Source organism: Athene noctua, unplaced genomic scaffold, assembly GCF_965140245.1.
Source record: "Athene noctua unplaced genomic scaffold, bAthNoc1.hap1.1 HAP1_HAP1_scaffold_76, whole genome shotgun sequence".
Classification (NCBI taxonomy): domain Eukaryota; kingdom Metazoa; phylum Chordata; class Aves; order Strigiformes; family Strigidae; genus Athene; species Athene noctua.
Genome location: NW_027437563.1, coordinates 178508 through 204008, shown reverse-complemented (window position 1 = coordinate 204008; position 25501 = coordinate 178508).

Here is a 25501-nt window from a genome sequence, read left to right as displayed (position 1 = left end):
AGAGATGGTGTTAATGTCGGATTGTATTGTAACTGAACTCTGTTGGTCAGACAGTGCTATGGTTCTAAATGTTTTTGCACTTTACATGTAACCTAAGGTTTAAAAGGAAATAAGAAAGAATGCATTATGTATATAGTTGTTATGGTTAAAATCAGTTGTTAAAGGGAGCTAAAATGGCCGCTGTCTTCAGGCCAAATGGTGTTATGGCCAGACCTGTCTGGCCCGTGGATACCAGCACCCCTGTGCTGAGCCATCCCCTCCTCCCCGCGGTGGAAAGCCGGGGAACGTTCCCTGGCAACAAAAAGCCCGCGGAAGAAAACCCCCGAAAAGTTGTTGACGACTTATCAAACCCCTCAGGGAGCACCCCCACCCTCATGAATATTCATGAAGGCTGCGCTTTAAAAGGACTCCGTTCCGGGATGTAAGGTGTGTGTCTTGGTGGAGCAGAGACTCCCCGGCACACCCGGCGCTGTTTTGCTCACTTTCGCTTGCTAATAAATTTTATTGACCGCTAAAACAGATGTGAAAGTGGTTATTTCACTTTAAATTGTGACTAATCCATAACAATGAGGTCAAACAACAGCTCAGCTGTCCAGGTGCCCGATGAGTTTTCTGCTCAAAGCCTGGAATTAATTTATTTTTCATGACTTCAAAAGGTAAGTTATGGTAGGCTTTGTGTGCAAGGGAATGACAGCACTGGAAGGTGTTTGTTATGGATGAAGTTAAACAAACTTAGAAAAAAATGTTTTCAGCTCCCTGTTACCTTTGCAAGTGCCACTTCTTTATTTCACGGGACTCCCCCTGAGGACAGAGGATTACGCCCCACGCTGTCCCCCTGCCCCCCAGGTGCTCACCTTCAGCCCCAGCCCGGTGCCCACGGCCACCTCCCCTGGCAGCACCACTGTGCCCAGTGCCCAGCCTGTGGTCAAACTGGTGCCAGCGGCACCCACGGGCCCCAGTGCCACTGTCACGGGCAGTGTCCAGAAGTACATCGTGGTGTCCCTGCCCCCACCAGTGACACCAAGGGGGACACTGGGACCCCCATGGGTGTCCCCACCCCAGGACCCAAGCTGTTCCCCTCTGCCATCACCTCCCCCACTGTCCCCCCCAGATCAGAGCCTGGGACAGTCCACAGCCACCCCCCTCCTCCGTCGGGAAAGCCAACAGGACTGCCAGGCGGTGGCACAGTGCCCCCAGTCTGCCCAGTGACCCCACTGGGACCCTGATGCTGGGGACAGGGGGTGACCTGGTGGTCCCCCACTTTCCCTGTGTCACTCCCCAGTGTCCCGGGACCGAGGTGACCCACCACTGTCCCCGTGTCCCCCCTGCAGTGTTCCCAAGTGTCCCAGGACGTCTCTCTGGGGATGTGGGGTTGCTTGGGGGTCCCCCAGTGTCACCCCCAGTGTCTCCCAGTGTCCTGGGACCACCTCTGTGGGTTCAGGGGTTGGTCTGGCGGCTCACAGTGTCCTCATGTGCCCCCCTGCAGTGTCCCCATGTGACTTAGAGGTTCCCATGTGTTCCTGGGACTGTTGGAATCCTGGGAATAATGGAGAACTGGGGGGCCAGTAGGATGTGGGCGGGGGCTAAAGGGGTTTTGGAGGGACTGGGGTAGGGGGGGGCAGAAATGGTGTTTGGAGGGGTTACAGGTCCCAGGGGTACCTGACCCCCTCTCCATGTGTCCCCCCTCAGAGGGTGCTGCTCCCCCAGGGGGACCCTGAGAGCATCAGCCCCAACTACCTCCAGTACCAGAGCTGGGAGGCACTCCAGGTGCTACTGGGCAGACTGGGAGGGGACTGGGGATCACCAGAGGAGGTGCTGGGAGGGGACTGGAGGGCACTGGGAGGCAGATGAGGACTACTAGGAAGATCTGGGGGGACTTGGAGGTAACTGGATGGTAGCTGGGAGTACTGGGATGGATTGGAGGATACTGGGAGGCAATTGGGAGGCAGCTGAGGGGTACTGCGAGGGGACTCGGAGGCACTGGGATGAGCTGGGGGCACTGAGAGAGGACTGGAGACACTGAAAGGTGGTTGGGGGATACTGGGAAGAGCTGGGGGGGCACTAGGAGAGACTGGGAGGGAGGTGGTGTAGATCGGGGGAACTGGGCAGGAACTGGGAGCGCTGGGATGGGCTGAGGGTCACTGGTAATTGAATATGGTGGGGGACTACTGGGAGGTGTCTGGGGGTTAAGGAGAAGGACTGGGAAATAGCTGGGAAGGAGGTGGGGCAGGTGGGGGTTACTGGGAGGTTGTAACTGGGGGTGACTGGGAGCACTGGGCAGGTGCTGTGCAGAGCCTGATGGGCGCCCTGGCCACCCCGGGGGTGCTCCAGGCCCGTGAGGTTGGGGGATGGTGCTGCCACCATCACTGGGGCCACCCTTACCCGAATGCTGCGGGGTGAGACCCCCAAACCCCCTTTTCCTCCCCAAATCATCCACGACCCCAGAATCCATGTTTCACCACCAAATCCCCCAATTTTGCCACTAAATTCCCACGTTTGACTCCCAAATCTCCCTTTTTTGACTCCAAAATCTCCCACTTTGATCCCAGAATTCCCCAGTTTGACACCAAATCAGCCTCAGCACCTCCAAAAATCCTATTTTTCATCTCAATTCTATCTTGAATCTCAAAATCCCACAGTTTGACCCCCAAATCTGCACCAGCACCCCCAAAAGCCTCCCAGTTTCACCTCAAAATTCTCCTTGGTCCCCAGAATTCCCCAGTTTTACCCCAAAATGTTCTAGCAACCAACCAGTGCCCAGTCAAAACCAGCCCAGCTCCCCACTACAAGAGAGGATTTTGGTGCTGGACAAGTGGCAACGTGCCAGCTTGGCGCACGGGTGCGTTTCCGTGTCCCGAGTGTCTCGGGCGGGGTGGGATGGGCTAAAGGCTCCCTCCTCCTCCTCCTCCTCTCGGGGCTTTGTGCTCTCGCGGGACACCCCGGGTCCGGGTGTGCGGTGCTGGGGGCAGCGGCAGAGGCCGGGGGGGACCCTGCTCAGCACACTCAGGGGGGTCCCCGTGGGAAGGACACGACGGAGTCCCAGCAGCTTGTGGCTCCAGCTTTATTTAAAAAATTATCCCAGTACAGCCTTTTTCCCAAGCAGGAATTATTCCAGTGCAGGCTTTTTTGTCTCCCGGAGGCCCATCAGAGCCAGCAGCACAGCGACCGCGGGCTCCATCTTGATATCAGACTCTGCTCTGTTGTCAGGACTGAGACAGTCTCGGCTGCCAGGGCCCTGACGGAAAGTCGAGAGTCTTTCCTCAAGGGCAGGAGCGCTGCGAGAGAAGGGAGCAGAGCAGACGTGAGCCCCCACTGCCCGCAGAGACCCCCAGGACCCCCCCCCAGCCCATGCCAGCCCCATCCATCTCCTTCCCTGGCCAGGAGGAGCCGGTGAGACACCCAGAGCGGCTGACGCTGCTGCTCAGGAATGACCCGTGAGCTCCCGACACACAAAGGAGCTCAGGACTGGGCCAGGCCACAGAGTCTTTCTTTCATTTGACATATGAGCTAGTCTAGAGTTGCGTGTGGCCTCAACAAGCCCATGTATTGATCTGAGCATCACAATGTGGAGTCTGGACATCATCGGCCTCCTGGCAAGGGGCAGGGCAGAGACGGATGTTCTTTCCCCACAGATTCCCTTCCTTTTTGGTGAGAAAACAAAATTCCCCCAATTTCAAGACCTTGCTAGAAGAGATATGCTAACCTATGTGTTAAGACACAAACAAGTTTCTGAAAGTGCTCTTGAAAAAAACCTCCTGAAAGTGCTCGTCTGCCCCAGAGTGTTTTCCTGGAGCGGGGTTGGGCACGGCAGCACCTGCCCGGGCTCTGTCCACTACTCACCGTCGCAGATCTCCCACAGCTTCTCCTGGCTGAGGATCCTCCGGCGCTCCGCAACAACCCCTAGGGCACAGAGCTAATGTCAGAGCTCTGCTCCCCCTCGGCAGGGCTGTCCCCCAGCAAGGACAGCTCCCGAGGGCACTGGGACTCAGCAAGACCCCCAGCGAGCCCACCAGTGGGGACTGGGGCTGGGGGGCCAGAAATGGGTCCCTGGGGACTCACTGATGAACTTGACGGCCTCCTCTCGCATGGTGGCCTGCGGGTCCTTCAGGTATGACAGGCTCTGGAACAGATATTCCTCCATCCTGCTCCTGTTGTGTGTTATCTGAGGGAGCACAAGGGCACGGGGCTGGTACGGACCCTCCGCAGCCGTCCGGACCAGTCCCTCCTGCCAGCACCCCCGCTCCCTCCCTGTGACTCCCGTCTCCCAGCCAGGAGTCCCGTGGGTCTGAGGGCCAGAGCGAGCCGCAGGCAGAGGGGGCTGGGGGTGTTGAGACCCCTCCGTCCCGCTGCCAGGGCCCAGCTGGGCCGGGCTCTCCTGGAGAAGAGCCCTTGGGGACTGCGTGCTGGAGGGCAGGGAAGGAGGGTGCAGCTGGAGCAGCGGGGCCGGAGCAGGGCAGCGATGCGGAGCGGCACAGCCCTCCCCAGGGGTGCCCCTGCCCCGGGCATGCAGCCCCCGTCCAGCCAGCCCTGGGCTTTGGGGGTTGTCCTCACCAAGCACTCTCTGATCCGCTGTGTCTGCCATGTCTCAGCCAGGAAGCTGAGATTCCTCCAGCCCAGGAACTCTCCACAGGCGCTGAGGGTTTCCCAGGAAGCCTGTGGAGAAGCAGAGGCTGGGAGTCGGCACCAGAGCCCAGGGAAGGAGACCTGGCATCCTCCTGCTCTGGGCCTGGCTTTGAGCTGGGGGGGGTGGGGGGGGGGGGCAGGGGACGGGCAGGGACATGGGGCAGCACTCCCTGAGGCAGAACAGAGATCCCCCGAGCTGCTGCCAGTGATGGGGACAGGCACGGGGGTGCGGGGCAGCGAGGGAGGCAGGACAGAGCCGACAGCCCATCCCATGGGCACCCCTGGCAGCAGGACCCTTGGCTCTCCAGCAGGGGCTGCCCCAGCTCCTTCCTATCCAGGCTCCAGGCGAGCAGAGCTTTGATCCCGGGATGCAGGGCCAGTCCCCTTCATCCCCTGGGGGTCTTTGGGCACAGCCCTGGCCAACAGGGATTGGGGCTCAAAGCACACAAAGCCTGTGGGGACTCGTGTGGCCACGGGCCCCTGCCGAGCAGGGAAATGGCCGTGCCAGGTTCTCTGGCTCTGCTTGTGCTGGGGCTGCAGGGACCCTTCCTGTGGGGTGGGGGGGCCCTACCTCCCCCTCCACCTCTGCAGCGGTGGGACCAGTGCAGCCGGACCCTGCGGTGACACACAATCCCACTGTCCCTCACGCCCAGGCCACCCCCGAGGTGTCAGCACGCCCTCCCCCGCGACACCAATCGCTGGTCACTGCACCTTGGCCACGTGCTTGACCTCGTCGCTCATATGGAAGAACAGTGGGAGCAGCACACTCTGCACTTTCTTCACCATTTTTTTCTTGTTTCTCCCCATCGCAGCCTTCATCACATCTTTGAAGAAGCGGATGGAGACCTCCCGCAGCTCTCTGGACTCCTGGCAGGGAAGAGGACAGAGGGAGCTCAGCACCCTGCCCCCGGGGAGCAGGGCCGTGAGCGTGGCTGGGGGAGAGGAGCTGCTCTGGGGTCGGATCCTGAAGGCAGGAGCCGTCGGCCAGACCTGCAGCTGCGGCTCAGCGGCCCCAGAGCCCCGGAAGGCCACAGAAGAGGAGCGGGGAGGGGAAGAGCCCCAAAAGGCTACGCAAGAGGAACAAGGGGGGGACCCCTGCCCAAATGCTTCCCGCATGGCCACACTCAAGGGCAGCCATCTTGCATCCATTGCCTCAGCTCAGGCTCCCGTGGCAGCCTTACATCATCGAAGAGGGGAAGGAGCATCTCCGCCAGCCTCAGGGAGATGAGGTCGGCCTCTTCCCTCTTCATGTGACCCATCACGTTGCTGAACAACACCAGAGCCTTGGTCTTGACATGGGTGTTGGCATGTGTCAGGATCTCCAGTACGTCAGGCAGCAGCACTGGCAGTTTTCTGGCCTGTACGAAACACAACGTTGCCTTTTCGTGAAGTAGTGAAAGACACCACCACCGCCCCAGCCCCCGGCTGCCGATGTGGCTCCCCTTGCCGACCCCCTCTCACCGTTTCAGGTATTTTTGAGAGCGTGACAAGGCCTGCGAGCACCAGCGAGAGCATCACTGGGCTGGGACGCCTCAGGTACCGCTGGGCTTTGTAGAGGGCAGCAAACTCCTCTGCATCAATGTCAGCATAGACCAGGAGCTAAAATGGAGACAGCGGTGAGAGACCAGCAGAGCTGCAGGGCTCCCTCCCCGCCACCAGCACGGTCCATGGCAAGGGTCTCCTCTCCCCCTGAAGCCACCCCCGAGTCCCCACGTCTCTGACCCAGGACCAGCAACAGCCTTGACTCTGGTTTCTGCCCCTTCCCGGGGTCTCCAGGCTGCAGAGCTGGGCAGGGGGACGCAGGCAGGGGGGAGGGCAGAGCGCTGCCTGTGCCGGGACAGGCTTGGTGGGGCCAAACCAGCATGGGGTGGGCCCAAGCGTGTGGCACAGGGGTCTGGCTGGTGCTGAGCAGGGGGGGAGGAGGAGGAGGACAAAGAGCTGGGGCTGAGCGTGGGTCACTCACAGACAAGGGGTAGATGCAGGCGTCATCCGTGGCGGAGCTGAACACCCGGCGATGCTGCCAGTCCTGCAGCACGCTGAACAGCTCCGTCAGGACGTTCCCCAAAGCCCAGGGCGTGGAGATCGCCACCTCCCACATGGCCATGGCAGCGCTGTGGAGCCAGAGAAAACTCGGTCAGTCGGGCTGCCTCGGCTCCTCCAGACCCCGGCACTGCCCACCCCCCTCATTTCGGGGTGCCCGGGGAGGCAGAGGGGGTGAGGCTCTGTTCCCATGGGGCAGGGACTCCGCTTTGGCCGGCTCTGCCTGAAGGGGGAAGCTTAGTGGCATGGAGAGCCCTGCTCCTCAGGGATAGATATCCTGCAGTTTCCCGTGGGTCTGGCAGCGATAGAGTCTCTGGGTCTCTGGGCCACTCTCCCTGCGGGGAACGAGCCCTCAAGGCTGTCAGGGCCAGTACCTGTCACATGTTGGAGAGATGCTCAACAGGCTCCTGACCACCTCCCTGGGGCTCCACTTGGTCAGCACCAGCAGCAGTGAGTCCAGGCTGTTCCGGGATGACTCTGTGCAGATGTGCTCCACATTTTTGTGGATATATCTCATGACTTTTGGCACCTGGAGGGGACATGGGTAAGGATGGTGCTGCCATTCCCATCCCTCCCTGCTGCCTTGAAATGGTTTCACATGCCTGAGAGAGCCGGGTTAGGGCAGGAGGGAAGTCAAGGCCTGACACGTCTTGACACGGAAGGACAGTCCAGCCAGGGGGCACTTACATCTGTCAGCCAGGAAACAGGGGCTGTCACAGCCATGTCCACGACGTCTCTGCCCATCTGCCTGTCGTGGGCATCGTCTGCCGTCAAGGCCTCGATGGCCACGAGGAGAACGTCCATCCTCTGAGAAGGCTGGAGGTATTCGCCAAACACCTACGGGAGGAGGGACGGGGGGAAGATTGTCACGCTGAGCTTGGCTGAGCAGCTCAACCATCTCTGGGTCCCTTCACCTGCACCAGCCGATGCACGGACAAGGGTCCCTGCGAGAGGGGAGCCCGTTACCATTATGTTGCTGCTGTCATCTGAAGAAAGCAACAAGGCGCTCTCAGAATCCCATTCTGTCTGGAGCTCTGAGAGCTCTGGATCCTCCTCTGGCAGTGTCTCGTCTACACAGAAACAAGGAAGAGTCAGTAGGACACGCCACCTTCGCCAACAAGCCTCCCAGACGGCGAAGAGCTTTACATGGCCCCACGCCGAGGAAACGGGGTCCCAGCATCGAGCCAGCCCCGGGGAGCCCTCTACTCACCCATCTGCAGCGGCTGGACCACGGACACCTCACAGGGCTCTGGAGGAGAGCTGCTCTCCTGGGGAACACCCACCTCCTCCCAAACCACCCTGGGGCTGCTGGGGGGTCTCTCTGCCATCCTCAAAAATGAAGTGGTTGAGGGACAGTGGGGGGGTCAGGTTAAGGGAAACGCCAGGGGCAGCGGGGAAAGACGTGGGCTGTGCTCAGGAGTCTCCCCGCTGTGCTCCTGCCCTGTCCCTTCCCCGTCTTGTCAGACACTGCGGAGCTGCGCTGCCTAGATACGGTGCCGGGGGTGACACGGAAACGGTCACAGTGGGGTGTCACAAAGGGCTGTCACAAAGTGATGTCACAAAGGGGGGTCATATTGTGACCCGTTACCCAGGCTGGGTGGGGCAGGGGTTCCGCTGCGGGGGGGAGGGACCCAGATCGCCATCAGCCAATGGCTCCTCTCGGGGTGTCCCCAGGCCCCCATCATGTCCCCTCAGGACCTTCCTGTACCCTCAGGCTTGTCCCAGAGAGTTCACACACCCCGGTACTCCCCCGGGCCTTCTGCTTTGGTCCCGACAGAAACACTCCAGCCGGCCCCGTCTCGCCCTGGCGGTCACCTGAGGCGTTTGCCCGCCCGTGTCCAGTTCTCTCCCGCACTCACAGAGTATGTTTAATCTGCTGCAACAGTGTCCTGGTTTCAGCTGGGATAGAGTTAATTTTCTTGAGCTGCGAGGGGCACAGCCGGAGTGCCAGGCCCAGAGTGGCCACTGGAGTGTTCCACATCCCGTGACGTTATGCTCAGGATATAAAGCAAGTGTGTTCTCTCTTGCTTCCAGTTTTGTGACCACAGGGTCTCCGTTCTGTTGGGATTGCTGGGCGGGAGTGGGCTGGGTATTGGTCGGTGGGTGCTGAGCAATCGCCTTGGGCATCACCCATTTGTACTTTCTATTATTGTTATTGGGGTTCTTTATTACAACCACTAAACTGGTGGGTTTTTATCTCAACCTACGAGTTTTCCTTTTGTCCCTCCACTCTCTTCCCCCATTCCCTGGATGGGGGAGGGTGAGTGAGCAGCTGCATGGACTTTGGCTCTGACCAAGTTCAAACCACAACAGTCCTTTCTGGTGCCCAGCGTGGGGCTCAAAGGGTTGAGATGATGACAGATCTGGTCAGTGTGTTATAACCATTTCTTAGAAGCGTTCATGATAGTGGCTGGCCAATTGCTGGCCATAACGTCAATCGCTCGTCTCCTCAAAATTGCCTCGTTTGCCATATATAGTCTCATGTATAGCTGCTGCTCATCACCCGTGGGAGTTGGATTAAGATTTTTGTTTTGCTGAACCGTGTTAACACTGATTTATGGCACGATGAAGTCATCGGTCCTGAGGCTACTTACAACTGGGAGCCAGGGTGTTCCTGCATGTGGTTCAGGCTTTGTTCAGGGTTAAGCAACTATTTAAGAGTATCACCAGGAGATCTACCCCAAGATTGGAGAATTCTGAGTGGCTGGGGGTGTGGGACAGCACGGGCAAGTGCCCAGGACAGTGGGAACCTCCGGTGTATTGGAACTTCACTCCCGAACGGGTGCAGAATCCTGAAAAACTAGTAAAATATTTAGAAAAGGTATTGTGTCACCCAGGTAATTCCAGAGAGACATAACTCACTGCAACGTGCTGGGGCCTGGCCCGTGCCTACCGAGTCAGTGTGCAGAGGTGAAAGCCATCCAGGTGGCCTTGGCTGCCGCCGAGCGAGAAAGGTGGCCAGTGCTCTGTCTGCACTGACTCGTGGGGGTGGCAAATGTGCTGTGGGGGTGGTTACAGCAGTGGGAACGGGGCCACGGGCAGCGCAGAGGCAAACCCATCCGGGCTGCTGAGTGAGGGCGAGATATTGCTGCTGGGGTAGAGAACCTGGCTGTGAAAGTACGGCGTGTAGGTGCTCACGTACCCAAGAGCCGGGCCACTGAGGAACATCAGAACAACCAACAGGCAGATTAAGGTGGCTCGAGTGGATCTGGACTGGCAGCATAAGGGTGAACAATTTATGGCTCGCTGGGCCCATGATGCCTCAGGCCATCAGGGAGGAGATGGAATATATAGATGGGCTTGTGACCGAGGGGTGACTGAACCATGGACACCATTGCACAGGTGATCCATGAATGTGAGACATGCGCTGCCATCAAGCAACCAAACGGTTAAAGCCCCTTTGGTACAGGGGACGATGGATAAACTATAAATACGGGGAGGCCTGGCAGGTTGATTATATCATGCTCCCACAAACTCGGCAAGGCAAACGCTGTGTGTTCAGTTGTGGAAGCAGCCACCAGATGGCTGGAAACATATGCCGTGTGCCAGATTTTTTCCCTTTCTCCTATCACAGTTCTCATCAGTGTAAGTGCTGACCGAGAGCACAGTGTTACCCAAACAGTTTTAAAACTCACAGTACTGATATTTATGTCTTAGCTGCAAGACCTCACACAGCAGTCTATCTCTGCACGAGCAACACCTGCACTACCCAGGAAAAATTGCTTTGCTTACTTGCGAGAAAAAGATCTTTTTCTTCCAGCAGCAGACACGTGGATTTCAGGGGCTGAAATACTGCACGTGCCTCTTCAAGAGCTAAAATCAGTTTTACTCCCTGCAAAGAAGGGAAGAGTAAAAACATGATGGAAATGAGAACTCAAAGACTGTTTGCAAATCGCAGTGGATCACGAGCATCCTTCCTTTGTCCGTCCCCTGCTACAGAAGCCACATTAGGACTCAGCTGGGAACATTTGCTGTGACGACCTGTTTGCTTTCTCCCAGTCACCAATGCATGTAGCTGGATTAGGCTCAGAATACTTGAACCAGGGAACCAGAAGGCTGTTGTAAACATTGGCATCAATAATACTGATCGTCATTTAAAACAGAGCACAAAATAACCCAAAATAAAGGGAAGATTCTTAATGGCCTCTTTCACATACACAGTGCTTATTTCTGTGGAGGTCAAGCAAGCTGAAAACCACAGGAAATAGCCAGGAAGAGCAGAACATTCGCTGCAGTAAATACACAAATTGCAAAGCATGTCCTGGCTTGACCTCACACATATTTTAAAACAAAGACTTAAGAGTGTGCAGTGTGTACAGCACTGGCTTCTTCTTCTGGCTCATATTCCATACTGGATTAGCAGAGGAGAGGAAACAAACTCCTTGAATATACAATCTCTTTTTTTGACTAAAGATCCCAGCTATTGCCAACCTCTACCCCTGCCTCAACCCTGACCTCTAAACCCCAGTGCCCTTCTCACGCCCGGAACTCAGGCACCTTCTCCAGGGGCAGGAGCACGTCCCCACCCCCCAGGAGACCGGCATCTCTGCCAACAGGCGTTTGGGGCTAAAGGGCGAGTTGGCCGGCACGGGGCTCCCCCTGCCCAGCACCCGGTGGCTCAGGCGCTCCCCGCACAAGCCCCACACCCGCATCCCCCCCGCTGGGGTTTGCAGCCGGAGCCGCGGCTCCTCACGGGCCAAGCGCAGGGCGCAGCTCGGGGCTGCGGCGTCCTGAGGCGAGACTCTCCCCTTAGCGGTGGGCGTCCCCCTGCCTGCGCATCTGGAGCGGTACCGGGACAGTCAGCGGGCAGAGCGAGCAGGGAGTTACGGTGTGCCTGCTGGGACCTGGCTTCAGAGCCCAGCCCACAGCGACTGAGCCACGCAGAGTGGAGCAGCTTCCCCGGGAGCAGGCTCCCCGCACCCCTCAGCCTGCCCGGCAGCTGCTGTCAGGGCACTCTGCCCCTTCGGGCTCGGCCCGTCCTCCAAAAGAGGCAAACAGACCTCAAGAGAAGTTGCTTTTCCCTTCACTGAACTAAGGGTCAGGCGTCTCCTGTTATGGGTTTCGTTTGTGAGGAAGGAGGTAAGTACCGACCTGCAGAAGGTTTGTGCCTGAGACCCTGAAGTGCAGGCGGCCTGTGCGGCCAGCCCGGAGCTGAGCGGTTCATTGTTGAGGACAGACGGGATTCAGGCTGTCGCCTTTTCCTTGCCCTTTCCTCCTTTGTATCTTGCTGATTTCTCTTTTGGACCCTCCGTGTTCGCTGTGACGTCTGGGCGCTTGCTGCAGCCTGAGAGTCTTCTGAACAAAAGGAGATGCGTGTCCTGAGAGGCCACAGCCCAGCCACTGATCGCCTACGTCTCTACCACACAACTTCGACAATAACGTTTCAGAAGGCGGCGGGTCATAACATTTGTGGCACAGAATTAAAAGATCGTTTTTCTAGGCCACTTTGATTTAACAAGAACTTGTAGATTTGGCTTCTAAAATACAAAACTCTTTACAGCCAAACCACTCTTTGTAACTGCTACTTTGCTTATACGTGTTTGAAAGAAATATTTGCTGATTTGAACATGCCTTCCACATCAATTCAACTAAGTTTGCTTAAGTTCAAACTTTAAATCTGTAGCAGATAAAAATACAAACTAAAAAATATAGTGCTATGCTCATAATGTTTACCTCACTTTTTCAGCATCTTCTGCTCAAAATATTTGTATCCCAATGTTATCTCTCAGAAGTTACGTGGAAGTTATGAGATGCAGAATGTCCCTGGGCAGTGCCAGGCACCTCGGGCAGCGGGCTTCAGAAACAGGAGAGAGAGGGCCTGAGCTTATCAGGGATGAACAGAAGAGGAAAAGGCTGCTAATTACACCTACCTGGAGAGCCAAGCATGATCTGCAAACAGAAGCTTCTGCAACTGAATGTCTAAGAATCGCCCTACTGTTAAAAATAAAAAACAAAACAAAACAAAAAAAACATACAGAGAAAAAAAGATACAAATAAATGAGAGAGAGACTGTACCCAGCTTCAGTGAGGGCCAAGAGCAGAGTGGTCAGAGACCTGGTGAGGAACACAGGAGCCTGTGGTGGGATTCATCTGCCTCAACGTGGGTGTCTCTGATGGGGGCACCCACGTCCCAGCCAACCCTGGTCCCATTTTAGGCAACGGGGAGTTAGTCAGTATAACCAGCGAGTTCAAGGAACTGTTTATCTTACCCTAAAGAAACTGCTTACGCATTTGGCCGGAGAGAGCGCGCACTGGATTCACTGAGTTTATTCATTATATCTCCTTTAAAACAAGAGTCCCCAGGCCACGCGTGCAGGCAGACGATTCCAGCTGCACCACAGACCCAGCGCTGAGGTCAGAGGCTTTACAGCCCATCTCTGCCCTACCCAGTCTGGCTCAGCTGGTGAACTCACATCTCCCGCACCCCCGGACAGCTCCTGTAACCCCCAGAAGAAGGGAAATGGCAGAGTCACCTGTTCAAGCTCTTCCCCTTCCTGTGAGCAACGGGACCAGTCCCTGGAGCAGAGAAAGAGAGCCCGTCCCCCCCGCAGCCCCCAGCTCCTGAAGGTCGTCTAAGGAGAACTGTGGGCTCAGATTTGCCTCTTCCGAATCACAAGTGCCGAGGGATTTCTGCCAGGCCCAGCAGCTCCAACCGCATCTCCTGGCTGCGCTGGGTCCATCGACCCAACTGGGAGGGACCCTTCAAAAACTGCCCCAGGGACCCAGAGATTCCCCAGCGGGCAGGGGGGGGCTGTGCCAATGATGGACCCCAACAGCCGCTGCCACCCCGCTGCCACCCCCCAGCCCTCACAGCACCGACTGCTGCAACACACCAACCCCTCGCGGGGTGACGCCCGCCCTGCTCCCCTCGAGGACACGAGCTCTGGGGACAGCACGGGCTGGAACCTGGACACGGCGTCCTGGCTCCTGGAGGTGAGATGTGCACGGTCATCTCTGCTGAGCGGGGAAAAACGGCGTTAGGAACCCCCCACCTGACACAGCAACAGCTTTAACTCATTTAACCCAGACACAGAAGATGTTTCTATGAACTTCTGACCCTAGGTTTTAAGAACAATCCTCACTTTAGGCTACTACGTTAAATTGGAAGAAATCACACTAGATAATCTGAATGGCACTTGAAAGAGGGTTTAAATGTTTAAGCAAGCTGGGAGGGGATTTTGTCAGCCAGGAATCCATCAGCAAGCACTCGGATCAGTAAGGGAACCCCTTTTAGTAACATGGATGGAGATTTTTAACTATAAAGCCATTCATTCTGTGCAGGAGGAGATTATTCACTGTATACTAGCACACAGCTATTCACACACCCCCTATTTTTTAATTTTTCTTTTGAATTAAAAAACCCCCAGGTTCCACTGAACAGTATTCCAGATGGAAGGCAGTGTGGGTAATCCTTGCCAAAATCTTTGCAGCTCAAAGCAATTGTCCTCCTGTCCCACAGAGCATCCCCAAATAAGACTGAGCTCCCCAACAGGTCTTGCCCGGCTGCAGTCCCTCCCCAGGAAGCCCAAAGAGAAACATGATGGTGTCACGACACATGGGGGCACCGGGGGACATGGGGGGGACATGGGGACGGTCCCACATCGGGACTGGGAGAGCTGGTGGCTCCCGACACGTGTCGTGATGATGGGGAAGAGCTGGTGGAGACGGGGGACATGGCGGGACACAGAGGGGGAAACGGAGGGGGTTACAGAAGCCCTGGGTGACCAGCACAGGCTGGTGACATCCCTCGGGGAGTCCCAGGGGAGGGGACAGTCTTGGGGGTGGTGTTCCCCAGACTCGTATTTCTCCAGGAAGAGGGTGGGGTTGTCCATCAGAGCCTTCGCCATCCCCAGGAGGTAGATGAGCAGCACCAGATTGTTCTGTACCATGTCGACATGGACCTGGGGAAAAGGGAGACCCCAAAAAGTGTCTGTGGGTGTCACAAGGGCCACCCCACCTTTGGGGACACCCCTGTGTCACCCTACATGTTGGGGACACCCATGGGACTCACCCCCTCCCAGATGAAGGTGCTGAAACGTGGAAGCATCTGGTAGAGACCAGGATCGGCGGCAATGCTCTGGAGAGCTTGATGGGGGGACACATGGGGATGTCACCCCACGGGACAAGGGGACACCCCGAGTGATGTGGCCGGGAGGTGGGGACACTGTGGCGTAGCAACAGGGACCCATAAATATGATACTGAAGGTGGGAGGAGAGAGGGAGGCCACCAACCCAAGAGGACAGTGTTGAGTTGGGGACACCAGGATGTCCCCAAAAAAGGGGTGTGGACCCCCCGAGATATTGGGGACATGGGGGGGACACTCACGGCACGTTTGGCCTGGCAGGAGCCCACGCAGGCCTCGGGAATCTCCTTGTAGCAGAGCTGCTGCTCCACCCAGAGCTCGTGGGTGCAGTGCAGTTTGAGGCGCAGCGGGGTCCCCTCCAGCAGGGCCCCTCCTTCTCCTGCCCTGGGGGCACTGAAAGGGGGGACACGGTCACCAGGGGTGCGGGAAACCCCCCAAAATCTCAACAGACACCCCAGCTGTGCTGCAGACCCCTCCAGAGCTCCCTGATTGCCTACAGACAAGGGAGTTTTGGGAGAAATTGGTGGATTTGGACAAAGATGTTTCAGGATGAAACTAGAAGATTTAGGGTGAAATTGCAAGATTTTGGGAACATGCCTTTTGGGATAAATTGATGGATTTAGGCCATTGTGAAATTTGTGGTGGAAAGGGGCAATTGCAGGTATGGGGGGAATTGTGGTGAAATGAGGGAATTGGAGGTACAGGGGGTGAAAAAGGGATTTTGCATACAGGCATGTTTTGGGGTCAAACTGGGGGATTTGGGGATGAAACTGGTGGGTTTGGCGGCTGCTGGAGTAATTTCTGGGGTCAAACTGGGGGATTCTGTGGATCCAAGAGAGATTTTGGGGTGAGTGCGGGACATTTGGCAGTCAAACTAGAACACTTTGGGGCAAAACAGGGAGATTCTGGGGTCCAAGGAAGATTTTGGGGTGAAATTGGAAGGCTTTTGGGGTTGCTAGAAGACATGTTGGAGTGAAACTGTGGGGTTTTGTGTTTCAGGATAGATTTTGGGGATGAAACATAAGAGTTTTCAGGGTGCTGCAGCTGATTTGGGGGTCAAAGTGAGATCACGGGTTCAAAGTGGGAGATTTAAGGGTCAAAAAAGGCTTTGGGGGTCTAATGGGGAAATTTTGGGGTGATACTGGGGGTTTGGGGGTCAGACATCGATCTGGGGATGAAAGGCACTTTGGGGTGAAAAGGGGGTTTTGGGACCCAGGGAACTCACCCCGCAGCACCCAGCTGAGGGTGGCCCTGGTGACGGTGGAGGCGCCGTCCCCCACCCCCACAGCGTCCCAGCACTGGTACTGGAGGGGGTCGGGGCTGATGCTCTTGGGGTGCCCCTGGGGCAGCAGCACCTGCAGGGGGGGGGGAGGGACAGGTACCCCTGGGACCCCCAGGAATCCCAAATCTCCCCTGCAACCCACCCAAACTGTATTTGCCACCCCCAGGTCCCTCCAAAACACCCTCAGTCACCCCAATCCTCCCCCAACCTCGTTAGTGCCCCCCAGATACTAGTGGCCCCCCAGGTCTCCAATTCACCCCCCAAGACCCCAAGTATCTCCCCGGAACCCCACCAGCCCACCCCCAGGACAACCTTAAGCCCCATTAGCCCTCCCAGAAGAGCCCCAGGACCCCAATTACTCCCACAAGATCCCTCCCAGCACCCCACTAGTCCCCACTGGACCCTTCTTGCACCCCATTATAGTTCCCCAGGACCCCATTATCTCCCCCAGAAACTGCCCTCAGGAGCCCTTTAGACACACCACCCCCCCTGCCCCCCCCCAGACAGTGATAACCCCCTCAACTCCCCCATGGCCCCAATAACACCACCCAAGCACCAAGACCCCATTACGTCCTTCAAGACACCCCCAGAGCCCAGTAACTCCCCCTGAACCCCCTCCAGGACGTCCCCAATCCCCCCACCTCAGACACCAATATCTCCCTCAAGACACCCCCCCCCCCCGAGGACCCCAATACCCCTCCCAAACCCCTCCAGGACACACAGAGCCCCCACCCCCCGACTCCATTACACTCCCTCTAGGGCCCAAATAATCCCCCAGGACCCCAATAGCCCCCACACCTCCCACAGAACCCCCATAACACCCCCCAATAGCCCCCAGGTCCCCAGTGCCCCCTCACGGCACAGGCAGGAGTGTGGGCAGGTGCTGGGGGGACACAACGTGCTGGAGCCCCCCGGGGTCCCCTGGCCCCACAGGGCCTACTGCCTGCGACACTCTGCCAGGGCTCTGTGCTCTGAGGGAGGCGGCCTGGGCAGGAGGCCTCCAGCTCTCCATGGTCTCCCCTGAGGGATGTTCCTGCAGAGATTTGGTTCACCCGGCAAGGGGGAATTGCTCCTTTGAAAACACTCCCTTTGGTCTGGGTGGTGACTGAGTGTTTCTCCTGCCAAGGGGGCACCAGCCCCAGCAGCCCCAGCACTAGTGGTGGTGGCTCCGGCCCAGCAGTGGGTGGGCGCAGGGGGCTGGGGCCCATTTCCCTGCCGGGGGTGGGGGCATCGCCGGGGAAGGGAAAGCTTTGGTCTAAAACCCCAAACTTTTTCATGGTTCTGAATTTGTTTTCAAAATGAAAGGTTTGTTGTCCCGGTTGTGGCACTCCAGACGTTCTGCTGTGTGACTGTGCTTGTCCTTTTCCCTTGAACTCGGTGGGTTTTGCTGTCTGTTGGGGTCTGTGCTGTCTGCGGGGTTTATCTGTCGGGTTACCCCAGGGAAAGGGAATTTTAGCCCTTTATTTTTACTTCAAGGGTGAAAGAGGTGACCCATTTAATATTTTCTGCCCGCTGTGGTGATTTGGGGTGGGTGGGTTCAGTCTGATGAAACACCCCGGAGTGGTGCTTCAGAGGGTGCCGGTCACCAGAGCCGAGAGGTGCTGCTCAGAATCCGGCATTAAGGCCGAGGGCGAGAGCTGGCCCAGGGGGGCTCTTGCCTTCCGGCTGGGGGACAGTGTTTCCCAGCTGGGAGGTGCTGGGAGAGATGGGGGGTGAGCAGGGCTGTGCTGGAGCCCAGCCCCCCTGCAGAGCCCGGCTGCTCCTCTGGCTTTCTGGTCAAAGTTCAGCTTCGGTGCTGAGCTTCAAATTTGCACCTTTCCCCAAAAAAAACAAATCCTGTTTTTTTCAAGTCGGAACGTCCTGCTCTGCTTTCAGGAAAGAGTCTCTTGACATCTGCAGGCAGAGCCGAAATCTCCCACACTGAAGGTACAAGAAGTAACTGAAAAGTAATAAAAGGACAAGTGTCTGTGTGCCGGGAAACTGGGAGTGCCTCTGGGTGGGAAATCCGGCAGCAGCCGTTGCTCTGAGGCTGCAAACTGCCGGCACAGCAGCTGCCGCGGGGGGCACTGCTTCAGCCTCCTCCGGCAGGCTCTCCTTCACCTCCACCTCTCCCCCCTGCAGCAGCTCTGCAGAAAATCGTCACTTTTCACTGCCCGCGGCTGTGGATTGCTGTGAACGGGATGTAACCGGTTGCCACCGTGTTTCCCTGCAAGCTTGTCCTGCCTGATGTGCTGTCAGTCTGCAGATCGTCACCTCGTTCCTAGGTGAGTGTTGGGGCTTCTCCTGGGGTCTCCTGTGCATCTTCTTACGTGTTGACAAAATGCCCATGGGAAAAGAGAATTATCATCAGGATAATTGATCAGGAAGAATTCATCCAGATCTTTACAAAAGCAGTCTCCTGTCCAGAACACCTGTGTAGTTCATCTTGCCTGTTTTTTCTTCCCGTCACCTTCCAGCTCCTGTTGGGTTCTGCTTTGCCCTGCACCTCTGCTTGTTCTCATCCCCATTTCATGGAGCCAGGCAGACCGACTTCCTCCTCCTCCTCCTTTTGCCTGCTTTTCTCCCTGTGACATCTGTTTTCTGTAACTGCCTGGTCTTTGCGGAACACATTTAACAAGGGCTCTGGCAGGTTCCCCTTTCAGGAGGTGCCTGTGGCTGCAGGGATGCCGTGTGGAGCAGGTGGGACAGGGCTGGCGTCTGCTCCGGGTCGGGGTTCGCACCCTCGGGTGCTGCGCAGAGGCCGGGTGCTGTGGGCTCGCGGCGGTAGCTCGGGCTCGGAGCAGAACCTGGTCTTTGGGGAAAACGTGGGTTTTCCTGAAGTGACTCCCTGTGCCGAGGCTGGCTGGCGGCCTGCAGCCGGCGTGTGCCCTGTGCCGGGGAGCTGGCCGGGGGTGTCAGGGAGCGGAGAGGTCTGACAGCACCTTCCTGGGCGCTGGCTGGGACAGGCCGGGGAGGGCTTGAGCTCTGTGTGTGGTGGCCAGGGGAGGCGATGCAGCAGGTGGAGCCGGCTCGTCTGTGATCGACCTTTTGAGGCGATTCCTGTTGGGGATTTAGGTTTTAGGACAGTTAACTGAAATCTTGCTTTATAAGTTGCTGATGAGTATGAGCAATGCAACCCCTGAGAATGGCAGTACTCAGAGGTGGCTGCATCTGCACCCAGGGGATGCTCCTCTGTCCTTAGAACTTGAGGAAGGAAGCTTTGCAGGGGTCAGCAGTGCTGCGGCTGAGGGGACTGGGTTTTCCAGGGCTGGGCAGCAGATTCTTCCCCTGTCTATCCTGCGTCTGCACTGTGAAAGCTTGTGCACAGCAGTGCCTTGCTGTCTGGGCCTTCTGTTTCAGAGCTCTGCTGTCAGGTATCTAATACCCTGCTCTGGTTACTGTTGTCATGGTCCTGTGTTCCCTCATCCTTCACTGGCCGTGCTGAGCACCAGGCATCTGAAGGTGGTGATGAAAATGTGATGGATCAGGAGAGGCAGCAGGACCAGTGGCTCTTTAGGCTGCATTTTTAAGGTAATGAGCCACTCTGCTATCCTTGACGTAGTGGAGGAGCTTGGTCTCTTTCCTGCTGTTCTAAGAGAGTGTTGAAGAAACTTACCCTGTGTGTTAGCACGAGATGCTGTCTGAGGGAGAACTTTTGGCAGTACCCGTGCTATTGAATCAAACAGCAGCAGTGAGTGTTGCGCTGAAGTGGTGCTCGGCCATCTGTGGTGCTAAATTTTTGAATGTTTACAGGTACAGGTTTGGCCCATGTCAGCGGAAAAGCTCAACCAGTTCCTTGGCAGCACTCACGAGCAGGGATGGGCCAGGGGATTTCCCAGCGGGCATTATTGGGCATTCTGCAACCAAATTTTGTATAACAAAATGGACAAGGGTAATCGTGCTAGTTGGCCTCCATTCCAGGGAATGGTCCCAGGCACATGCAATTTGTTGTTGTAGAGTTTTTGTATAGTTCAGTGGAAGGAAATTGGAAACCAGGAGTGCCTGCTTAGTGAGACCTGGGGAAAGTTACTTACCTTTGGTGTCGCATCATTACAGAATTTGGTGCCAGAGCCCTTTCCTGGGGAATAAAACTTCACATCTCCAATGGTTTCAGAGGGTCCCCCATGTGAAATGCATCCCCCAGGACGATCTGGGTGCTTGGTATTGTAGCAGAGCTGCCTTCTCCCACCCAGGACAGGGTGAGCAGAAGGGGAACCCCATGGAGCCAAGGACGTTATCCAGGGAACTGACCCCAGAAGGAAGGGAGGTGTGGGGCGAGGGGTTTCTAAGGTGTGGTAACGTAACGCTTTTCACTGTCCCACTGCATCTGTTAAGTGTTGTTTTTGTTGTTAGTGTTTGAAGTGAAGCGATAGTCTTGTTTTCTTCCCCTAACAAGTCTGTCTTTTGCCCCTGACTGTAATGGGTGAGCCACCCCTCTCTGTCACTATCTCCATTCCTGAGCTTTTTGCTTCATTTCTCCTTCCCAGCACGGGGGGGAAGGGGTGAGTGAGTGGCTGCGTAGTGCAAAGTTGCCCTCTGGGCTCAAACCAGAGCAAAATTTAAGGGTGGTGTCCACCTAAATATGCCAGAAAGTGAAAATCCACCAGGAGCTATGGCCATTTGATGTAACGTTTTTAAATGTTTGGAAATGGCACGGGACATCGTGTTTGGTTTGTTGAGATTTGTAACATTGGCGCAACAGGGGGGTTGAATCCCTGTACAGACCCCTCCTTGCTGCAGCGTGAGCGTGTCGAGTCCCAGACAGCTTTGTCCTGCTCTCAAAGCTAAAGAAGATTTTTCCTGCTTCCTTGGGAGCAGATGGATTTTTGAGAGCTCATTCTAGTTCGTTTAACACGAGTCTGGGAACTAATGTTCTGATTAAACATCTCCACCCAGCATCATGGGGGGTTCCTCACACAGTGGGTGAAGAGGTGGAGGGTCAGATCGACACACGGGTCAGGGGCTGCATTGGCCCCCCGCCTCCCGCTGCAGGGATGAGCCCAGGCAGAGGCGCGGTGAAACAAACATCGAACCTTTAATGAGCCAAGAAAGAGAGAGCCGGGAGAGAGCTGGGGCTGGGGCTGGAGCGGGCGGGCGCAGGCTGCGTGTGGCGGGGATCCGGCTCCACACCTTCTCTGCCCGCCTGTCGGAAGGGGTCGGGGGGCGGGCGGCACTCTGCCCCGTGGCGTCCCTCAGGGTTCTGGCTCGCTTGGCGGGCATGTTGTTGCCATCGGGTGCTCTCCGCTTGCTGCTGCCCGCCTGCTGCCTGCTGCTGCCCATCGCCACGCCGTCCCTGTCCAGCTTCACCTCCCACGGGGTTTTTGAGTGTTTTCCCACCCGTTGCTCCACCATCTTCCTCCTCTTGGGTGGGATGTTGTCCCGCAAGGGGATCTCTTGTGCCCTGGGGCCCCAGTCCGGCGCAGGGCGCTTGGCCTGCTTGCCGCCCAGCCGACCCAGTCCAGTTAGCCCCCGATAGGTGATGGCGCCGAAGGGCCCCAAATACACTGATATGCCCCAAATCACAACCCCATATCGCCCAGCCCCCCAAATCATCCAGACCTTCCCCATATCACCCCAAAATCCTCCATAAACCCCCAAACCACCATAAAAACCCTCCATATCCCATCAAACACCCCCATATCACCCACAAACACACTATACACCCAAAACCTCCTCATATCACCAAATATATCCCCCAAATCACCCCAAAACCTACCCCTAAAATTTCAAAATACCCCTTATATCCCCATATTACCCCAAAGCCCCTATATCTCTCCAAATCACACCCCCATGTCCTCACCAAACTCCACCATACCCCACCAAATCTCTCCCAAAACCCCCAGATCCTCCCAAATCACCCCCATATCCCCGCACACCCCATACCCTCTCAAATCAACCCAAATCACCCCATATCTCCCCAAATCATCTATATAGCCCCATATCCCACATATCACCCAAAAAATCCACAATCCCCCAAATAATCCCAAAACACACCCATATGACCCCATATTATCCATATAACCCCAAACCACAGGTATCCTGACAAATCACCCCAAACCTCCCCAATGCCCAAAACTTCCCCATATCGCCCCGTATCGCCCATATCACCCTAAACGTACTAAACCACCCCAAACATGCTTTATATTCCCCAAAATCACCCCAAACACAGCCATATCGGGTCCAATTGCATCAGCGCAATCCCCATCACGGCAGATTAACGAGGGGTAGTTTCAGGTTGGAAAGCAGGAATTCCACGATGTCATTGGCTTTAGTCTTTCAGTGGTCGTTCCTGACCCATGGAAACTGCAAGCTGTTGTAAGAATGAGTCCACGTTCATACACCTTCTGTATACCCAGAGTGATCAGAATTGGAAACTGCTCAAGTATCTTGCTCAGGCATTTTCAGACTATTTCCTTTAAAAATGTTGTTCTAGGTACTGGGAAGTGGATTGAGAACAAAACCATAGAAAGGCCAACTTTAAAGTGAAATGCTCAGAATTAGTTTCTTTGTTTACTCTGGGGTAAGTCTACTTCAGAGGAGTAGATGTGAACACGTTCCCTCCTGAATCCCTCCTGTGACCTCATTCACTGTCTCTCCTTGTCTCAGTTAAAAGGGAATCTGTAGGCGTGAGGCTGACAGGACCATCCGGAAAGGCAGCCAGCTTCTCCTTCCAGCTCTCAGGGTGCACAATACCCGTCACTCTCTCCTGCTGGTGGTGGGAAAGAGGGTGCTTTAGATATCTAATTGCTAGGTGGGTCCCAGAATGATTTTGATATAGTAATATCATATTTATTAACCTGTCTATTAACCAGGTGCCCTGGACTCCCCCGAGGCTCCCCCGAGGATGTGTCCCCCCAGGCAGGGATGCTCGATTTAAGCAGGGCATGAGCGGCCCAGAAGGGCTTCTCCCAGCCCGGGGCCTTGCTGGGTTGGCTGCAGAGCACGAGCCAAGCTCCCGGCCCCCCGAGCTCCCCAGAGCGGGGTCCCCACCTGCACCCCCCTGCACTGCCTGCTCCAGCCCCCCTGGGCAGTGGCAGGGTGCCCACCTCTGTGCAGCACAGGGGTCCTCTGCTGCTTCAAGTGCCACCAGGATGGCAGCACCTGGGCAGGGATGAGGCGCCGGGAGCGGGGACAAGGGCTGGGATGTGCCTGTGAGGCGCCGGGAGCAGGGACAAGGGCTGGGATGTGCCTGTGAGGCACCGGGAGCAGAGACAAGGGCTGGGATGTGCCTGTGAGGCGCCGGGAGCGGGGACAAGGGCTGGGATGTGCCTGTGAGGCGCCGGGAGCAGGGACAAGGGCTGGGATGTGCCTGTGAGGCGCCGGGAGCGGGGACAAGGGCTGGGATGTGCCTGTGAGGCGCCAGGAGCAGGGACAAGGGCTGGGATGTGCCTGTGAGGCGCCGGGAGCAGGGACAAGGGCTGGGATGTGCCTGTGAGGCGCCAGGAGCAGGGACAAGGGCTGGGATGTGCCTGTGAGGCGCCGGGAGCAGGGACAAGGGCTGGGATGTGCCTGTGAGGTGCCAGGAGCAGGGACAAGGGCTGGGCTGGGCGCAGGCAGAGGGGCTGCTGGCAGGGCAGAGGCTGCTTGGTCTGTGCTCGCTGCCGGGCACCGGCACTCGCAGCTGGAACACGGGCCATGACATCCCACGGCTCTGACACCAGAGCTGCAGTGCCGGCTGTGCAGGGGGGTGAGAACACCTTAAGGGGCTGCACCTGGGGGATTTCAAGATGAATTAAACACACTTCTGTGCTGAAATATAGAAGTGAATGGTTGAACTATAGAACTGACTGAACAGGGCGTGGGGCACGGTCCTGCCGCCGTCACTGGTTCTTCAAGGAGTCTGCAGAGCTGCGCCACGAGCAGATCCCTGGTTCCCACCTGCTCCGGCACCCATCCCTGAGCGGTTGCATGGCGGGGCCTCAGCCCGGCTGTGGGTCCATCCCCCAGCCCAGCTCTGCTGCCCGAGGGGGGCCCCTGAGCGCTCCCAGCCCAGGATGGCTGCAGGACTAAGCCGGGGCTGTTTCTGCTTCTCACGCCAAGGGAAACCCCACTCCCTCGCAGGGAGTCCTGCTCTTTCAGCACCCTGCTGCCAGCCAGCTCTCCTGCTTTGAGCAGAGGGCGACTGAGCACCACGCAGCCCTTCGCTTGCCTCTTCCCCGCAGCTCTGGGAAGGAGAAAATGAATCAAAAGGCTCAAGAATCGAGAGAAGGACAGAGAGGGGTGACTCGTCCGTTACAGTCACAGGGAAAAGATGGATCCATTAGGGGAAGAGAAGAAAAAAACATCACTTGAATTCAAACACTAACAAACCCAACACATAAAAGAGTTGGACAGCGAGAAGCGTTACCACAGCTCGAAACACCTCGTCCTGGCCCTCCCTTCTTCCCAGGCTCAGGTTTGTTCCTGGTATCTCTGTGTCCTCGTCCCAGTGTCACGGCAGGGGGAAGGCAATGGCCACGTTGTGTCAGGGCGCTGCTCTTTCCTCCCCGGGGCGGGAAGCAGTGCCCTGCTCCACGAGGCATCCCTCTGAGGGACAGTCCTCCAGGAACTCTCTGCCCATGGGACACATCCTTCTCGAGATGCTCTGGCATGGGTCACCCCCTGGTGCTGCCGTCCTCCAGCTCCGCTGGCATTTTCCTACTGGAATTCCCCCTCCCTCCCCGCTCGCCCCAGCTCCCCCAGCCCCTCTCGCCCTGGGATGTGGCCGCAGTGACTCCCACCAGTGGTCGATGGCTCTTGGGGTGGGGGGAGGAAAGGCCAGTGGGTGCATTCACTGCAGAGGTGGGGGGGGCACTGCCGGCTGATCCCAGCCCCGGGGTCCCCGGGGAAGGGGAGTGAAAGATGCTCCCAACGGCAGCACCTTCCTGCTGCTCTGGGAGGGGAGGAAAACCCAGCTGGCCCCGGGCAGGGCTCACAGGCGGGCAAGCAGCAGGGTGGCAGAAGCGAGGGGCTGTCCCTGCCTTGCAGGGTGGGTCAGCACCTCCCCTGATCCTCCGAGGTGCTTCTGGCCCCGGGCGTCTCTCACAGACCCGTCCTGTCCTCAGCACGGCTCTGGACACATCTTGGCGCCTTCAGGCCGAGTCTATAGGCCCTTGCTGGGGTGCTGGCTGCCCCCCACGCGTCCCCCCGCTCCGGAAGCCTGTCCCACATCACTGTTTCGATGTGCTTCCCCGCCAGCCTCCCCTGCCTGGGGTACGGACATGACTGTGAGCAGCGCTTTGCCAAGCCAGGGAAGGCTTTATCACCCAGCAGTGTTTAACCACAAAACAGAGACAGAGTGTGTGCCTTAAATGTCAGGGGCTGGAGGAGGCAGTTTCGGCTCTGCTCCTCCTCCCATCTCCCCCCAGGGTGAGCAGGGCCCGGGGGTCTCGGGACCCCAGGCTGCTGGGAGGCCACGGTGCCAGGACACAACCTTTTTTCCTTCCTTGTCCAGCAGTGCAGTGGGGCCACTTATAGAAAATGATGTCCTGGATTCATTTGCCTTCCTTTCTGC